Raw genomic sequence first — 18577 nt, 5'->3', positions numbered from 1 at the left:
GTGCTAATGCTGAATGGCCAATATTTGCTGTTACATACACTACACTGGCATCTTTTTGTATGTTGATATCTTGACAAATGCTTGAATATCACTGTCATATTGAAGTGTAATATTTTGTCAAATATTATTGTAATATGAAACTTGATATCATGAAGATTTTTTGAAACCTGAATTATAACTAGCAATGCATTATCAATCCTTGCTTGCCTGCTTTTTTTTTAACCCTTAACAAAGAAACCATACATCACTAGAGTATTTTGTTAAAACTTAATGTTTTTTGATGGGACATAGGTAATTTGTTTTTGGGAATTTACAGGATTAATAGAGTTGACACTTATATTTACACACTAGACAATGAATTTTTTTGAGGGAAAATGTGCCAGTATGCATTGGTAACCTAGAAGACTCAATAGAAACTGATTCAGAAAGAGACTATAACATATTGCAGAATTGAATATCAGAAAAAACATCAAGACATCAATGATAAGTAAGAATAGGTAACAAAGGTCACTGTCATTTCAGCTTAACTAAATGGAATATAAAAGACCTAATAGAGAACCTTGATCCACTTGCACTTGAACTTTGTACAAGCAGATAAGAATCAGTAGGTTTGCATTCTTCTACATGTTGACTGCCAGTTAAACAGCACCATTTATTGAAAATGCTATCTTTTTTCCACTGGATGATTTTAGCGCCTTTGTCAAAGATCAAGTGACCATAGATGTGTGGGTTTATTTCCGGGTTTTCAATTCTATTCCCTTGATCTCCCTGCCTGTCTCTGTACCAATACCATGCAGTTTTTATCACTTTTGCTCTCTAATACAGCTTGAGTTCAGGGATGGTGATTCCCCCAGAAGTTCTTTTATTATTGAGAAATGTTTAACATCCTTAGCCATCAGGGTAATGCAGATCAAAACAACCCTGAGATTCCACCTCACGCCAGTCAGAGTGGCTAAGATCAAAAACTCAGGTGACAGCAGATGCATATGAGGATGTAGAGAAAAAGGAAAACTCCTCCATTATTGATGGACTTGCAAGCAGGTACAACCTCTGGAAATCAGTCTGGCAGTTTCTCAGAAAATTTGATATAGTACTACCTGAGGACCCACCTATACTACTGCTTAGCATATACCCAAAAGATGCTTCAACATATAACAAGGACACATATGCCACTATGTTCATAACAGTCTTATTTATAATACCCAGAAGCTGGAAAGAAGCCAGATATCCCTCAACAGAGGAATGGACACAGAAAATGTGGTACATTTACACAATGGAATACAACACAACTATTAAAAACAGTGACTTGATGAAATAATTAGGCAAATGGATGAAACTAGAACAAAACCTCCTGAGTAAGGTAACACAATCACAAAAGAGCATACATGGTGTGCACTCTCTGATAAGTGGATATTAGCCCAAATGCTCAGAACACCCAAAATACAATTCACAGACTAAATGAAGCTGAAGAAGAAGAAAGACCATGTAATATCTGCAGCATTACATTGAGGTAGAAGAAACATGGATTAAATGATTCTGGCTTAATTCATTTTTCTTACCTGTAAACAACAAATATACTCCTGAGATTGTCAGATTGCTTCTGACTTGTAGGGAAAGCATCTCTGAACTATACATTTTCCACACTAGTTGAATTCTTTATCCCTAGACTTCCTTAAAGAAAGCAGACATCTATATTATTAATACAAAGAAACTTAATGAAGTAGGTAACATTGAGCCCAGTACAATAACAAACATCGGTAAGCATACCATGTCTTAATGAAAATCATTATTTTGTATACTAATTCAATAAAAGGATCTTTAAAAATATAAACATAATATTAAGCAAAATTTACTTAGTGAGCATCTCATTTAATATCAGATATTTTAAAAGTTGGGTAATAAAGTCTATATTTCATAGCATGGTTAAATAGCAAGGCATGTATGTGTCTGTCTATGCTGGCAATAATTCAATTCCATGTTCAACAATGTGGTAATGAATAGTTGCAGAACTTTTTAATAATTATCTCATTGTCTCTAAATGAGCTATTCTGTTTCAACAATATACCTCGAAATATGAAAATGGCATCACTAACTTTCCCAGGCTCAGCAGTTTCAGTTCAAATCAATAATGTTTAAAGGTTTTATTATGAAATCATGGCTATCCATGTCAGTTACTTTTCTGTTGTTATGAAAAGACATATAAAAAGATGAAACTTAAGGAAGAGTTTGTGGGGAAGTCAAATATGACACACAAGTTCTGCATCAGGGGTCTATGTGCTAGTTACATCACATCTAGAGTCACAAAGAAATAAACAATAAATCCCCAGCTCTCTTTCCCCTTTTATTCAATTCAGTAGCCATCCTGTGGAATTTTGATGCTACAGTTAAGGGAAATCTCACCTCAAATAAATAATATAAATAATTCCTAATTGGTTTGTCTCATTGGTAATACTAGATCTTATCAAGTTAGGAATCAGTATAAGCCTTGTCAAATTGGCACTTAATATCATAAAACATCATTTAAACAAACTTTATTATAAAAACTTGCAAACGGGGGGGGGAGGGTATGGGGGACTTTTGGGACAGCATTGGAAATGCAAATGAGGAAAATACCTACTAAAAATATTAAAAAAGAAAAAAAAACCCTGCAAACAGGAAACATTATGCACTGTAATAAATCAGACCCAAAGACTATACATTTAAGTGAACTCTTATAAGGTTAATTAGCAATTTGAATCGGTGAAGCTTCCCATTGCATTTTAATTCACATACCAACTATTTTAATGTGAAAATTCCCTGGAAGTACTCTACTGTATGTGTGTTGGAGGCCTCATATCTGCAGATGTATGCTGTTTATCTGGTAGTTCCCTGCTTGAAAGATCTCAGGGATCCAGATTAATTAAGGCTGCTGCTCCTCCTACAGAATTGCCCTTCTCCTCAGCTTCTTTCAGCCTTCCCTAATTCAACAACAGGCGTCAGCTGCTTCTGTCCATTGGTTGGGTGCAAATAATTGCATCTGACTCTTTCAGCTGCTTGTTGGGTCTATTGGAGGGCAGTTATGATAGATCCTTTTTTGTGAGTATTCCATAACCTCAGTAATAGTGTCAGGCCTTGGGACCTCCCCTTGAGCTGTATCCCACTTTGGACCTGTCACTGGACCTTCTTTCCCTCAGGCTTCTCTCCATTTCCATTCCAGTAATTCTTTCAGACAGAAACAATTATGGGTCCCAGGTGTGACTGTGGGATAGCAACCCCATCCCTCACTTGATGTCCTGTCTCCCTGCTGGAGGTGGGCTCTACAAGTTCCCTCTCCCTACTGTCATGCATTTCATCAAAGGTCCCTCCCTATGAGTCCTGGGAGTCTTCATTCAGAGATGATGCACCTAACCTTCAAGAGACTGATGGTCCCAGGGAGTTTAGAGGTCAGATGGGGTGGGGTGTGGGGGCATCCAAGTGAAGACGAGGTTGGGTGGGGAGGAGGTGTGGGATGTGGAGCAGTCAGAGGGTGGATGGGGAGGGCAGGGAATGGAATATGGAGTGTAAAAAATGAATTACATAAAATTAAATAAAAAAAATAAGATGAAAAATCCTTGACAGCATCAGAACTTCAAGGTTTTTTAAAATCTAACTGACCATCTCACATACTTCTAAGCTTATGGCCATCTCACATCACAAAATGTATCTAGTCTGACTTTAGATGTCTCCACAGCCTTTAACGGTTTTGATGCTATATAAAAAATTGAAATCTATTTTGCATCTCAAGGCAATTTCTGAACTGCGAGCTCCCACAAAATTAAAAACAAGTTAAAGCTTCCAAGACATAATGGCCACATATTAGGCTTATCATATTGACAACCCCACTCCTGATACCAATTTCTATACTAGTTACTTTTCTTACAACTGTGACAAAATATCTGACAAGAAGTAACTTGAGAAAGAGCTTCCTTGGCTTAGAGTTTGAGGGGTTGTCTATGATGGAAAAAAATATATTTAGAGGAAACACAAGGCTTCTGGATACATACCATCAACAGTCAGAAAGCAGAGACTTATGCATGAGCAACCTTTTCTGTTTTTTCTATTAGGTTATATTTTCATTCACATAACCTAACAATTGCTGCTGCCCTCCCTTCCCAGTGCTCCCCCACACAGTATCTCTCCCATTTCTCCTCCCCTTTTCCTCTGAGGATAATTACCCCACCCCCTCTATTTAACCACCCAAGCACATCAAATCTCTGCAATGCTAGGTACATCCTCTCCCACTGAGATCAGACACGGGAGCCCAGTTAGGGGAAAGAGATCAACAGACAGGCAACAGCTTCAGAGACAGCCCCTGCTCTAGTTATTGGGGGGCCCACATGAAGATTGAGCTGCACATTCACTACATATGTGTGTGGGGGAGAGGGTCTTGGTCTTGTCTGTGTATGCTCTTTGATTTGTGATTAAGTCTATGAGTGCATCCAGAGGTTAGTTGACTCTGATGGTCTTCCTGTGAAATTCCTATCCCCTCTGGGGCCACTAGTCCTTCCCCATCTTTCCAGAAGAATCCCCAAGCACCATCCAATATTTGGCTGTGAATCTCTACATCTGTTTCAGTCAGCTGTTCTATGGAGCTTCTCAGAGGATAGTTATGTTTGGATCCTGCCTGAAATCATAACAGTATCATAAATAGTGAAAGGGATTGTTTCTTGTCCATAGAATGTGTATCAAGTTGGAACAGTTATTGGTTGGTCATTCCTTCCATTTCTGCTCCATATTTGTTTCTGCATTTCTTGTAGACGGGACAAATTTGGGATCAAAAGTTTTGAGGGTGAGTTGGTGGCCTAATTCCTCCATTGGGGTACATAATATCATTTTACTTTTATTCAATCCAGGAACCCAGTTATGGCATGGTGTTACATGAAGATGAATTTATAGACAAACACATAGATTTATTTCTTTAGTTATTATAGATCCTGCCAAGACAATAACATTAAGTGGATTTTTTTCAGTATGTTATATTTCATAAAATGCACACAACATCAATGCCATGGATAAAAACCTAAATAAATACACAATCACAACACCCTCTTTCTTCTCATGGACTGCAGCTTGGAAAGATCCTTTGCTATTAAAGACTTATATATTTAGCCTGGACACTTATAACTCAGCATGGTATCATTACCTCAGGGTCAAGATCCTTAGTTAAATTGACTGAGCAATTTTTGCTATGAAATGTAGCACATTTTTAGTGTTTTGTATTTATTAACTGTAACCCAGCAGAAATGTATATGATTCTAAATAGTGAAGTGAAAGTAATGGGACATATTTGTTTATAAACTAAGCCTAACCAACAAATTCAGGTTGAGAACCTAAGACAGAAATTGGATTCATTAGGATTGTACACATTGTGAATGTATAGTTAAAACTTAAGGTCTTTAAATAAGTTTTACATTTCCAAAGCATTTCAAATATTATTTATGTCTTCAGAAAAGAATACATGAAGACAGAATTTTCTTAAGTGGAAATGAATCATTTGCTTAAGATACATCTCTAGACCGAAATGCTGCTTAGATTTATAGTACAGTTGCTTCTATTTCTCACTTTAACTTATATAGGAATGCGAAATACTCATACATTGAAGGTTATAAGTGTTGTGCATATTTAAGGCCTTTGTTACATTATCTATCTGAGATATTTGTTTATTAACAAGATATGAGACTTCATCCTATATCAAATCATATATCCAAGGCTTTCACATTTAAATTTGAATAGGGATTCCAGAAGGTTTTCAGAAATTAACTGTCCTGAATCTCTAAAGTGTGAAAGATAGAATGCTTCTTTGTTTCTTAGATTTGGCTCTACATTTCTCCCTCAATTTATCCTCCATCTTACCCCACTCTCTCAGTTTTTTTTCTTTCTCTTTCTTTTGTCCTCTTTCTGCTCCAGCCCTCCTTGGAGGTATGTTCATTACCTCATTCCTTTTTTGAATGTTCTTTTGATGAAACAAAAGGATTGATGTTATTTCTCAACTGAAATGGATACTAGTCATTCTAGATTTAATCAAAAAGAATATATACTGAGTTTAGACCATACTATATAACTTTTTAAAATATATAATTTCAGGGTAAATAAGATAACCCAAGGAAAGTAAGGTCATTTGAATGGTATTATGAAAATTGCAGGAAATAACACAATATTTATAGATAAATTATTCATTGAACAGGGTCACTTAGTTACTACAAATTATCTCACTCAAACAGTACAGATTAATAATCTAATAAATGTACTACTAAGTAATCTATGGTGAAGTTTTCCCAGGAGAAGAGATATTCTAGAGAGTTATTCATGAACCTACCTTGAAATATCAGACTAACACTTTTGTTCATTTGTAAAATCAGTGTGCTTAACAAGAACACAGAATTTTTGAGATTGAAGCTGACCTCCAAAGAAACCAAAAACTTTCAGTATTCCAGTCAATGTAGAAATGAATGCAAGGATAAAAAATTTCTAGAAAGCTCAAGACCACTGAAAGGCATGGAATTGATAGGGACCTTATATCCCACAAAACCATACTATTTTCTATTTCAAAAATGTGGAACTCCATTTTGCTTTTCATAAACTTAAATAAAAACATTTTCTACCCATAAATTAACTCAGAGACATAAACTACATGGTCACTTCAATAGATACAGACAGGGCTTTTGACAAACTTCATCATCCTTTCATGATAAAACTTCTGGAAAGGAGAGAGAGGGAGGGATATATATATATATATATATATATATATATATATATATATATATATAAAACATATTAACATAAGATAAGAGAGGCTATATACAACAAACCTAGAACTAGCATCACCCTAAACAAACAAACAAAAACAAACAACTCAAAGCTTTTCTACTACAATAAGTGGCAGAGAATATTGTCTACTCTCTCTACTGCTGGTGAACACAATTATTGAAATCTTAGAGCAAAGTCAAAAGTATAAGGATTGCAAAGAGGAAAAGGAAAAGACAATGCTCCTCCATTTGCTGATAATATTGTTCTATGTACAATTCTATAAAAAAAAAAACTTTAAAACTCTATGGGGAAATTTGTAGAGCTGGTAAAAAACACTATCAGCAAATTTTCATGATACAAAATTAACAGGAAAAACAAGCCATAGTCTTTCTATTAAAAACCTGTCAAATATACTGAGAAAGAGATGGAAACAATCCCATTCACTATGGCCACCATAAAAATAATAAAATACCTAGTAGTAAATTTAACCAAGGGAAGATAAAAAAATGAACAATAAAAAGAGATACTAAAGAAAGGAATTGAGGAATACACAAGAAGATGAAAAGATTCCCGTGTCCAATTTTCAGAAGAATTCATATCGTGAAAATAGACATCTTAACAAAATCAATCCACAGGTTCAATACAATGCCAGTAACAATTCCAAAATTATATCTTAGAGATGTAATAAACTAATTTCAATTTCATATGGGATCACAAAATATAGCAGACAGATAAAATAATACTGAATAAAAAGAATGCTGCTGAATTCATAACCATATATGACTTTTAGTTATACTACATACTATATAATAGTAAAAAGAAAAAAAAGCATGGTGCTGGCACATACATCAACATACACATAGATCAATGAAATAAAATAGAAAACCCAAGTATAAATCCACATAACTATAGTCACTGCATTTTGACAAAGATGGTAGAAGTATATATTGGAAAAAAAAAGACAATTTCCAACATATGGGGCTAGAAAAATTAGATATCTACATAGGCAAGAATGATACTAGGTTGTTATTTCTCCTCTTTAATAAAATAACTCTAGATTGAATAAGGACACCTAAATATTAAATGAGGAACTCTGACAAAACTAGATGAAAAAGTAAGGGGGTTCAGATTAAGGTTTAGGAATATGTAGTGGTGCAGTGGAAAATTCTGGTTTCTTTGGAAATTCAGTTGTGTCACATGATATTTTTCTTGAAGTTATCTTGTGAGAGGACATTTTACTGAAGCTAACACATTAGAAGGCATGTGATGTTTTGCTGTAGTAGATGCTTGAGAGGGCATGTAAAGTTTGAAAAGAGTATGAGGAGAGAAGGTGCTCTTGCATTGTGGTAACATGCAACAATTAAATGGGCTTCTCGCTGGGCTTCACTGGTCTTTGTTAGCCATGCCATGCTTCGCTGGTCTGCAATTTTTACAGGGAAATGTGCCAAAGAATTTCTTATGGTATTCTGGCTGATTCTGGCCACTTCTACTAACATGTGCTAATTTGGCAGAGCCATGCAGTTTCTGCTGGATTATGCCACCACATTTTTTGGTTTTTATTTGGTGTTTGTTGTTAGACTGGATTACTAGTATCCTGACAAACAAGAATGGAATCACCCCAGAGAACTACTTCTAAACAGGTCCACAAAATCCTTGTTTTATTAACCTTCTTTCACCCCAACATCTGGATGCTTGGTTAGAAGGGAGGCTGAAACATTTAAGAAACCTAAATAAAGTAAACTTTGAAAAATCTCCATAAAAATTCTATCTAAAAATTCTACATAAGGGTTTATAAACAGGTCTTTGGTTACTCAGAAAATAGGATCAATAAACAACAAATAGGATGTCATAAAACTAAAATTCTAGCCCATCTGGTCGGCGCCAGCACCGGGTCACTTTGGGCATAGAGTCAGTAGATAACCCCACGCTTCCTAGAAGATTCTCCATTCGATCTTAGGATCAGTGAGTGGAACACAACATTGGTTCCAATCCAATTGTGACAGCCCTTGACAGCAGGAACAATGACACCTGAGCCCTTCCTGACCAGAGGCTAAGGTTCCTTTTGATCAGTTCTGGTTTACTTTGGTTTCAAACAGATCAGACAACTCCATGGTCCTCAAAGGAGACACCATTTCCAGGCACTATAACAAGACCCAGGATCTTAGGACAAGAGGATCCCAGGATAACAGGAGCTGGGTCACAATCAGTATTTCAGGGACTCAGAGGAGCTTGAATGCCAAGAACTCTGACACACCCAGAATATCAGGGTCACAGGAGCTCATATTCAAAGGATCACAGAGAAAGTTGGACTCTGAGGAGTTCTGAGTCAACTGGGAGTATAAGAAGGACAGGCTGTAATCAGAAATATTGACAACAGAAAGCACTTGAGATAATCAAATGGCAGGAGCCAAGCATAATAACAGAAACAACAGAAACCAAGGTTACTTGACATCATAAGAACCAAACTCTCCCACCATAGCAAATCCTGGAAACACCATCACACCAGAAAAGCAAGACATGGATCTAAAGACACTTCTCATGATGATGATGGAGGACTTTAAGAAAGAAATACAGGAAAACACAGGTAAGCAGCTAGAAGCCTTTAAAGAGGAAACACAAAAATCCCCTAGTGTGTTACAGGAACAATTACCTAACAGGTGATGGAATTGAACAAAACCATCTAGGATCTAAAAATGGGAGTAGAAGAAATAAAGAAAACCCAATGTGAGACAACTCTGGAAATAGAAACCATAGGAAAGAAATGAGGAACCATAGATGTGAGCATCAGCAACAGAATACAAGAGATAGAAGAGACAATCTCAGGTGCAGAAGATTCTATAGGGAACATGGACACAACAATCAAAGAAAATGCAAAATGCAAAACGATCCTAACTCAAACATCCAGGAGATCCAGGACACAATGAGAAGACCAAAACTACGAAAAGTAGCAGTAGATGAGAATCAAGATATTCAAATTAAAGGGCCAGCAAATATCTTCAACAAAATTATAGAAGAAAACTTCCCATACCTAAAGAAAGAGATGCCCATGAACATATCAGAAGCCTACAGAACACCAAATAGACTGGACCAGGAAAGAAATTCCTTCCTACACATAATAATCAGAACAACAAATGCTCTAAATAAAGATAGAATATTAAAAGCAGTAAGGGAAAAATGTCAAATAACATATAAAGACAGGCCTATTAGAATTACTCCAGACTTCTCACCAGAGACTATGAAAGCCAGAAGACCCTGGACAGATGTTATACAGACACTAGGAGAACACAAATGCCAGCCCAGGCTACTAGACCCAGCAAAACTCACAATTACCATAGATGGAGAAACCAAAGTATTTCATAACAAAGCCAAAACGCACAATATCTTTCCACAAATCTAGCCCTTCAAAGGATAATAATGGAAATACACCAATACAAGGACGGAAACTATGCCCTAGAAAAAGCAAGAAAGTAGTCCTTCAAGAAACCTAAAAGAAGATGGCCACAAGAACAGAATCCCAACTCTAACAAAAATAACAGGAAACAATTACTTTTCCTTACTATTTCTTAATATCAATGGACTCAATTCCCCAATAAAAAGACATAGACTAACAGACTGGCTACACAAACAGGACCCAATATTGTGCTGCTTACAGGAAACCCATCTCAGGGAAAAAGACAGATACTACCTCAGAGTGATAGGCTGGGAAACAATTTTCAAAGCAAACTGTCTGAAGAAACAAGCTGGAGTAGCCCTTCTAATATCGACTAAAATTGACTTCCAACTCAAAGTTATCAAAAAAGACAAGGACAAACACTTCATACTCAAAAAGGTAAAATCTTCCAAGATGAACTTTCAACTTTGAATATTATTGCTCCAAATGCAAGGGCAGCCACATTCATTAAAGAAACTTTAGAAAAGCTCAAAACACACATTGTACCTCACACAATACTAGTGCGAGACTTTAACACCCCACTCTCTTCAATGGACACATCCTGCAAACAAAACTAAACAGAGATACAGTGAAACTAACAGAAGTTATGAAACAAATGAATTTAACAGATATCTACAGAACATTTTATCCAAAAACAAAAGGATATACCTTCTTCTCAGCACCTCATGGTACCTTCTCCAAAACTGACCATATTATTGGTCATAAAACAGACCTCAAGAAATATAAAAATATTCAAATAATCCCATGCATCCTATCAGATCACCACAGACTAAGGCTGATCTTCAATAACAACATAAATAATTAAAAGCCAACATTCACGTGGAAGCTGAACAAAATTCTCCTCAATGATCCCTTGGTCAGGGAAGAAGAAAAGAAATTAAAGACTTTTTAGAGTTTCATGAAAATGAAGCCACAATGTACTGAAACACAAAGAAAGCCTGCCTAAGAGGAAAACTCATAGCTCTGAGTGCCTCCAAAAAGAAACTAGAGAGAGCATACACTAGTAGCTTGACAGCACACCTAAAAGCTCTAGAAAAAAAGGAAGCAAATTCACCCAAGAGGAGAAGACAGCAGGAAATAATCAAACTCAGGGGTGAAATCAACCAAGTAGGAAAAAAAAAAAAAGAACTATTCAAAGAATCAACCAAACGAGGAGCTGGGACCTTGCCAGCGGAGTTGCCCAACACCCACAAGGGCCCACACAGGATTCCCCACGGGATCCTAAGACCTCTGGTGAGTGGAACACAGCGCCTGCCTCAATCCAATCGCGTGGAACCTGAGACTGTGGTAAAATAGGGAAGCAGACTACCCGGGCCTGACCTGGGGCACAAGCCCCTTCCGCTCTACTCGAGCCCCGGGCTACCTTGCCAGCGGAGTCGCCCGACACCCGCAATGGCCCACACAGGATTCCCCACGGGATCCTAAGACCTCTAGTGAGTGGAACACAACTTCTGCCAGGAGTCCGGTTCGAACACCAGATTTCTGGGTACCATCCCTGCAAGAAGAGAGCTTGCCTGCAGAGAATACTCTGCCCACTGAAACTAAGGAGAGAGCTACCCTCCCAGGTCTGCTTATAGAGGCTAACAGAGTCACCTGAAGAAAAAGCTCTTAACAGAGACAACTATAACAGCTAGCTTCAGAGATTACCAGATGGCGAAAGGCAAACGTAAGAATCCTACTAACAGAAATCAAGACCACTCACCATCAACAGAGCGCAGCACTCCCACACCACCTAGTCCGGGGCATCCCAACACAACCGAAAATCTAGACCCAGATTTAAAAATATTTCTCATGATGATGATAGCGGACATCAAGAAGGACTTTCATAAGTCACTTAAAGAATTACAGGAGAGCACTGCTAAAGAGTTACAGGCGCTTAAAGAAAAGCAGGAAAACACAACCTAACAGGTAGAAGTCCTTCAAGAAAAACAGGAAAACACATCCAAACAGGTGATGGAAATGAACAAAACCATACTAGAACTAAAAAGGGAAGTAGACACAATAAGGAAAACCCAAAGCGAGGCAACGCTGGAGATAGAAACCCTAGGAAAGAGATCTGGAAACATAGATGCGAGCATCAGCAACAGAATACAAGAAATGGAAGAGAGAATCTCAGGTGCAGAAGATTCCATAGAGAACATCGACACAACAGTCAAAGAAAATACAAAATGCAAAAGGATCCTAACTCAAAACATCCAGGAAATCCAGGACACAATGAGAAGACCAAACCTACGGACAATAGGAATTGATGAGAATGAAGATTTTCAACTTAAAGGGCCAGATATTAATCTTCAACAAAATAATAGAAGAAAACTTCCCAAACATAAAGAAAGAGATGCCCATGATCATACAAGAAGCCTACAGAACTCCAAATAGACTGGACCAGAAAAGAAATTCCTCCCGACACATAATAGTCAGAACAACAAATGCACTAAATAAAGATAGAATATTAAAAGCAGTAAGGGAGAAAGGTCAAGTAACATATAAAGGAAGGCCTGTCAGAATTACACCAGACTTTTCACCAGAGACTATGAAAGCCAGAAGAGCCTGGACAGATGTTATACAGACACCAAGAGAACACAAATGCCAGCCCAGGCTACTATACCCGGCCAAACTCTCAATTACCATAGATGGAGAAACCAAAGTATTCCACGACAAATCCAAATTCACACAATATCTTTCCACGAATCCAGCCCTTCAAAGGATAATAACAGAAAAGAAGCAATACAAGGACGGAAATCACGCCCTAGAACAAGCAAGAAAGTAATCCCTCAACAAACCAAAAAGAAGACAGCCACAAGAACAGAATGCCAACTCTAACAACAAAAATAAAAGGAAGCAACAATTACTTTTCCTTAATATCTCTTAATATCAATGGACTCAATTCCCCAATAAAAAGACATAGACTAACAGACTGGCTACACAAACAGGACCCAACATTCTGCTGCTTACAGGAAACCCATCTCAGGGAAAAAGACAGACACTACCTCAGAGTGAAAGGCTGGAAAACAATTTTCCAAGCAAATGGTCTGAAGAAACAAGCTGGAGTAGCCGTTCTAATATCGGATAAAATCGACTTCCAACCCAAAGTTATCAAAAAAGACAAGGAGGGACACTTCATACTCATCAAAGGTAAAATCCTCCAAGAGGAACTCTCAATTCTGAATATCTATGCCCCAAATGCAAGGGAAACCATATTCATTAAAGACAATTTAGTAAAGGTCAAAGCACATATTGCACCTCACACAATAATAGTGGGAGACTTCAACACACCACTTACATCAATGGACAGATCCTGGAAACAGAAACTAAACAGGGACACAGTGAAACTAACAGAATTTATGAAACAAATGGACCTGACAGATATCTACAGAACATTTTATCCTAAAACAAAAGGATATACCTTCTTCTCAGCACCTCACGGGACCTTCTCCAAAATTGACCATATAATTGGTCACAAAACAGGACTCAGCAGATAGAAAAATATTGAAATTGTCCCATGTATCATATCAGACCACCATGGCCTAAGACTGATCTTCAATAACAACATAAATAATGGAAAGCCAACATTCACGTGGAAACTGAAAAACACTCTTCTCAATGATACCTTGGTCAAGGAAGGAATAAAGAAAGAAATTAAAGGCTTTTTAGAGTTTAATGAAAATGAAGCCACAACGTACCCAAACCTATGGGACACAATGAAAGCATTTATAAGAGGGAAACTCATAGCTCTGAGTGCCTCCAATAAGAAACGGGAGAGAGCACATACTAGCAGCTTGACAACACATCTAAAAGCTCTAGAAAAAAAGGAAGCAAATTCACCCAAGAGAAGTAGACGGCAGGAAATAATCAAACTCAGGGGTGAAATCAACCAAGTGGAAACAAGAAGAACTATTCAAAGAATTAACCAAACGAGGAGTTGGTTCTTTGAGAAAATCAAAAAATAAGTAAACCCTTAGCTAGACTCACTAGAGGGCACAGGGACAAAATCCTAATTAACAAAATCAGAAATGAAAAGGGAGACATAACAACAGATCCTGAAGAAATCCAAAACACCATCAGATCCTTCTACAAAAGGCTATACTCAACAAAACTGGAAAACCTGGATGAAATGGACAAATTTCTGGACAGATACCAGGTACCAAAGTTGAATCAGGATCAAGTTGACCATCTAAACAGTCCCATATCCCCTAAAGAAATAGAAGCAGTTATTAATAGTCTCCCAGCCAAGTAAAGCCCAGAACCAGACGGGTTTAGTGCAGAGTTCTATCAGACCTTCAAAGAAGATCTAATTCCAGTTCTGCACAAACTATTTCACAAAATAGAAGTAGAAGGTACTCTACCCAACTCATTTTATGAAGCCACTATTACTCTGATACCTAAACCACAGAAAGATCCAACAAAGATAGAGAACTTCAGACCAATTTCTCTTATGAATATCAATGCAAAAATACTCAATAAAATTCTCGCTAACCGAATCCAAGAACACATTAAAGCAATTATCCATCCTGACCAAGTAGGTTTTATTCCAGGGATGCAGGGATGGTTTAATATACGAAAATCCATCAATGTAATCCATTATATAAACAAACTCAAAGACAAAAACCACATGATCATCTCGTTATATGCAGAAAAAACATTAGACAAGATCCAACACCCATCCATGATAAAAGTTTTGGAAAGATCAGGAATTCAAGGCCCATACCTAAACATGATAAAAGCAATCTACAGCAAACCAGTAGCCAACATCAAAGTAAATGGAGAGAAGCTGGAAGCAATCCCACTAAAATCAGGGACTAGACAAGGCTGCCCACTTTCTCCCTACCTTTTCAACATAGTACTTGAAGTATTAGCCAGAGCAATTCGACAACAAAAGGAGATCAAGGGGATACAAATTGGAAAAGAGGAAGTCAAAATATCACTTTTTGCAGATGATATGATAGTATATATAAGTGACCCTAAAAATTCTACCAGAGAACTCCTAAACCTGATAAACAGCTTCGGTGAATTTGCTGGATATAAAATAAACTCAAACAAGTCAATGGCCTTTCTCTACACAAAGAATAAAGAGACTGAGAAAAAATTAGGGAAACAACACCCTTCTCAATAGTCACAAATAATATAAAATATCTCGGCGTGACTCTAACTAACGAAGTGAAAGATCTGTATGATAAAAATTTCAAGTCTCTGAAGAAAGAAATTAAAGAAGATCTCAGAAGATGGAAAGATCTCCCATGCTCATGGATTGGCAGGATCAACATTAATGGCTATCTTGCCAAAAGCAATCTACAGATTCAATGGAATCCCCATCAAAAGTCCAACTCAATTCTTCAACGAATTAGAAGGAGCAATTTGCAAATTCTTCTGGAATAACAAAAAACCTAGGATAGCAAAAACTCTTCTCAGAATTCTTGAATAGAATTGAAGACCCAGAAATGAACCCACACACCTATGGTTACTTGATCTTCGACAAGGGAGCTAAAACCATCCAGTGGAAGAAAGACAGCATTTTCAACAATTGGTGCTGGCACAACTGGTTGTTATCGTGTAGAAGAATGCAAATCGATCCATACTTATCTCCTTGTACTAAGGTCAAATCTAAGTGGATCAAGGAACTTCACATAAAACCAGAAACACTGAAACTTGTAGAGGAGAAAGTGGGGAAAAGCCTTGAAGATATGGGCACAGGGGAAAAATTCCTGAACAGAACAGCAATGGCTTGTGCTGTAAGATCGAGAATTGACAAATGGGACCTAATGAACCTCCAAAGTTTCTGCAAGGCAAAAGACACCATCAATAAGACAAAAAGACCACCAACAGATTGGGAAAGGATCTTTACCTATCCTAAATCAGATAGGGGACTAATATCCAACATATATAAAGAACTCAAGAAGGTGGACTTCAGAAAATCAAATAACCCCATTAAAAAATGGGGCTCAGAATTTATAGACTGGTTGCAACTACAAGGAGTAAATGCAAATATGATAGAAAAGCTAAATTTCTAAATCAAAGTATTCCTATGATATTGTTGAAAAGATTATCCATACATTGAGTCTTTGTTTTAGAATGTTGAAGAGGATTATACACTTTCTGATATTCTCAATGATATCATAAAGGAAATTATTCACATGAAAAAAAACCATTCTATTACTGAAACTATTTGGAGGCTCTTACCATACTCGGAGGCACCTTTGGTAAAATATTTTTAAGTGATAAATCTTGCTTTCTTTTGTTAGAATGTGTGCAATCTTATTTTATATATCAGATCTATCAAGCCTTCTTATAAATTTTCAATCCTGTATTTCACCGCCCCAACAGTTACAATAACTACTTCAATTAATCTAGAATCATCTACAGGGCTCCTTTGAGGAAAGCTTTTCTCAAGAAGTACATCATGTCTGTGAAGAATTTATAGCACTGAAAGCACTCCCTCTCATTTTCTCTGCTTTATGTTTTTTTAATTTCCCCCTTCCCATTCTACATTCTTGTTGCTTAAATGTTGAATAAGAATGAAAGCAGCTTTACCTCTTCTTTGTACAAATTTATTTGAACAATATCTACCATGTTATCATTAGATATGATATTAGCTGCAGGTTGCTGTAGAGTTAAGTCAAAAAGTACCCTCTTCTCTTCTATTTCTAATTTCTCAATATTTTCACAAAGAGTAAGTGTTGGATATTGTGAAATAACTTTTCACACTTATTAACAGGACCAAAGTAGAATAGAAAGAGAAGGAAAATAATGGGGCATGAGAAAGAAAAGAAACCCCTCATACCTGTGTTTGGTCAAGTTTCTTACAAACGGAGTAAAGGATGGTTTAGGCAGAGGGTAAAACATCATCTCTTAAATAAAAAAAGAGAACAAAAATGTTACTAGACTATACTGAAGAGAATTCAGTGATAGTGGCATTAAAGGAAAAAATACCTATGGCATTTAATGATGATGGTTTCCCAGAGCAGTTCTCATTGAGTTATGATGAGCCAGTTATGTATGCAATGGCCGTCAGTCAGTTCCAGTTATACAAATGAAGACAGTTCTGACAAGAGAGTATTTGTTCTGAACAGAGGCTGCATTTAAATGGCATTGACTCTGTGACAATTATGATAGTCAATTCTGATTCAACACAATCATATCATTGCATTTGCAGTTCGTTGGACAGGACCAGCAAGAGTTTTCTATTTGGGAACACTTTCTAGTTCAGATTTGCCTTGAAAACCCTCTTTCTTTCATATCTCATAATCATGGCTTTGCTCCATAGGAAGAGGGTGGAATCTCAAAGTAACTATCAAAATTTAATCTGACTATGGCCTAACTACAAAAAGTATTTCAAGGAAAAACAAACAATGTCTAACACATAAGGACATATGATCTTTGTGTTTACCCTTACTCTTTTCACAGTTATAAACTGTTACTTTTATATTTTTGATTTTCCCATTTTCTGATAATCTCATAAAGAATATTACAGCAATTGTTTAAAATCAAACACAAGTCTTCACTACCTTACAACCTTTACATGATCATGATTTCCATTACTTCATTTGTCTGGCCTCCTCAGGGATCCCAAGTGTATGTGATATCCACTGAAATGTTTCTAAGCATATATCTGCCATTTAGAATTTCATATTCATTCAACTCAATCTTCTTTTTTTTTCTTATTTTTTTACTAGGTATTTTCTTCATTTACATTTCCAGTGCTATCCCAAAAGTCCCCCATACCCTCCCCCCAACTCTCTCCCCCCCCCCCACTCCCACTTCTTGGCCCTGGCGTTCCCCTATACTGAGGCATATAAAGTTTGCATGACCAATGGGCTTCTCTTTCCTCTGATGGCCGACTAGGCCATCTTCTGATACATATGCAGCTAGAGTCAAGAGCTCCGAGGGTACCGGTTAGTTCATAATGTTGTTCCACCTATAGGGTTGCAGATCCCTTTAGCTCCTTGGGTACTTTCTCTAGCTCCTCCATTGGGGGCCCTGTGATCCATCCAATAGCTGACTGTGAGCATCCACTTCTGTGTTTGCTAGGCCCCAGCATAGTCTCACAAGAGACAGCTATATCAGGGTCCTGCCAGCAAAATCTTGCTAGTGTATGCAATGGTGTCAGCGTTTGGAGGCTGATTAAGTGATGGATCCCGGGATATGGCAGTCTCTAGATGGTCTGTCCTTTCGTCACAGCTCCAAACTTTGTCTCTGTAACTCCTTCCATGGGTGTTTTGTTCCCAATTCTAAGAAGGGGCACAGTGTCCCCACTTTAGTCTTCGTTCTTCTTGAGTTTCATGAGTTTCACAAATTGTATCTTATATCTTGGGTATTCTAAGTATCTGGGCTAATATCCACTTATCAGTGAGTACATATCATGTGAGT

This window comes from Mus musculus, chromosome 11 (assembly GCF_000001635.26).
Source record: "Mus musculus strain C57BL/6J chromosome 11, GRCm38.p6 C57BL/6J".
In the NCBI taxonomy this organism is placed as follows: domain Eukaryota; kingdom Metazoa; phylum Chordata; class Mammalia; order Rodentia; family Muridae; genus Mus; species Mus musculus.
This window is presented reverse-complemented; position numbering follows the sequence as displayed.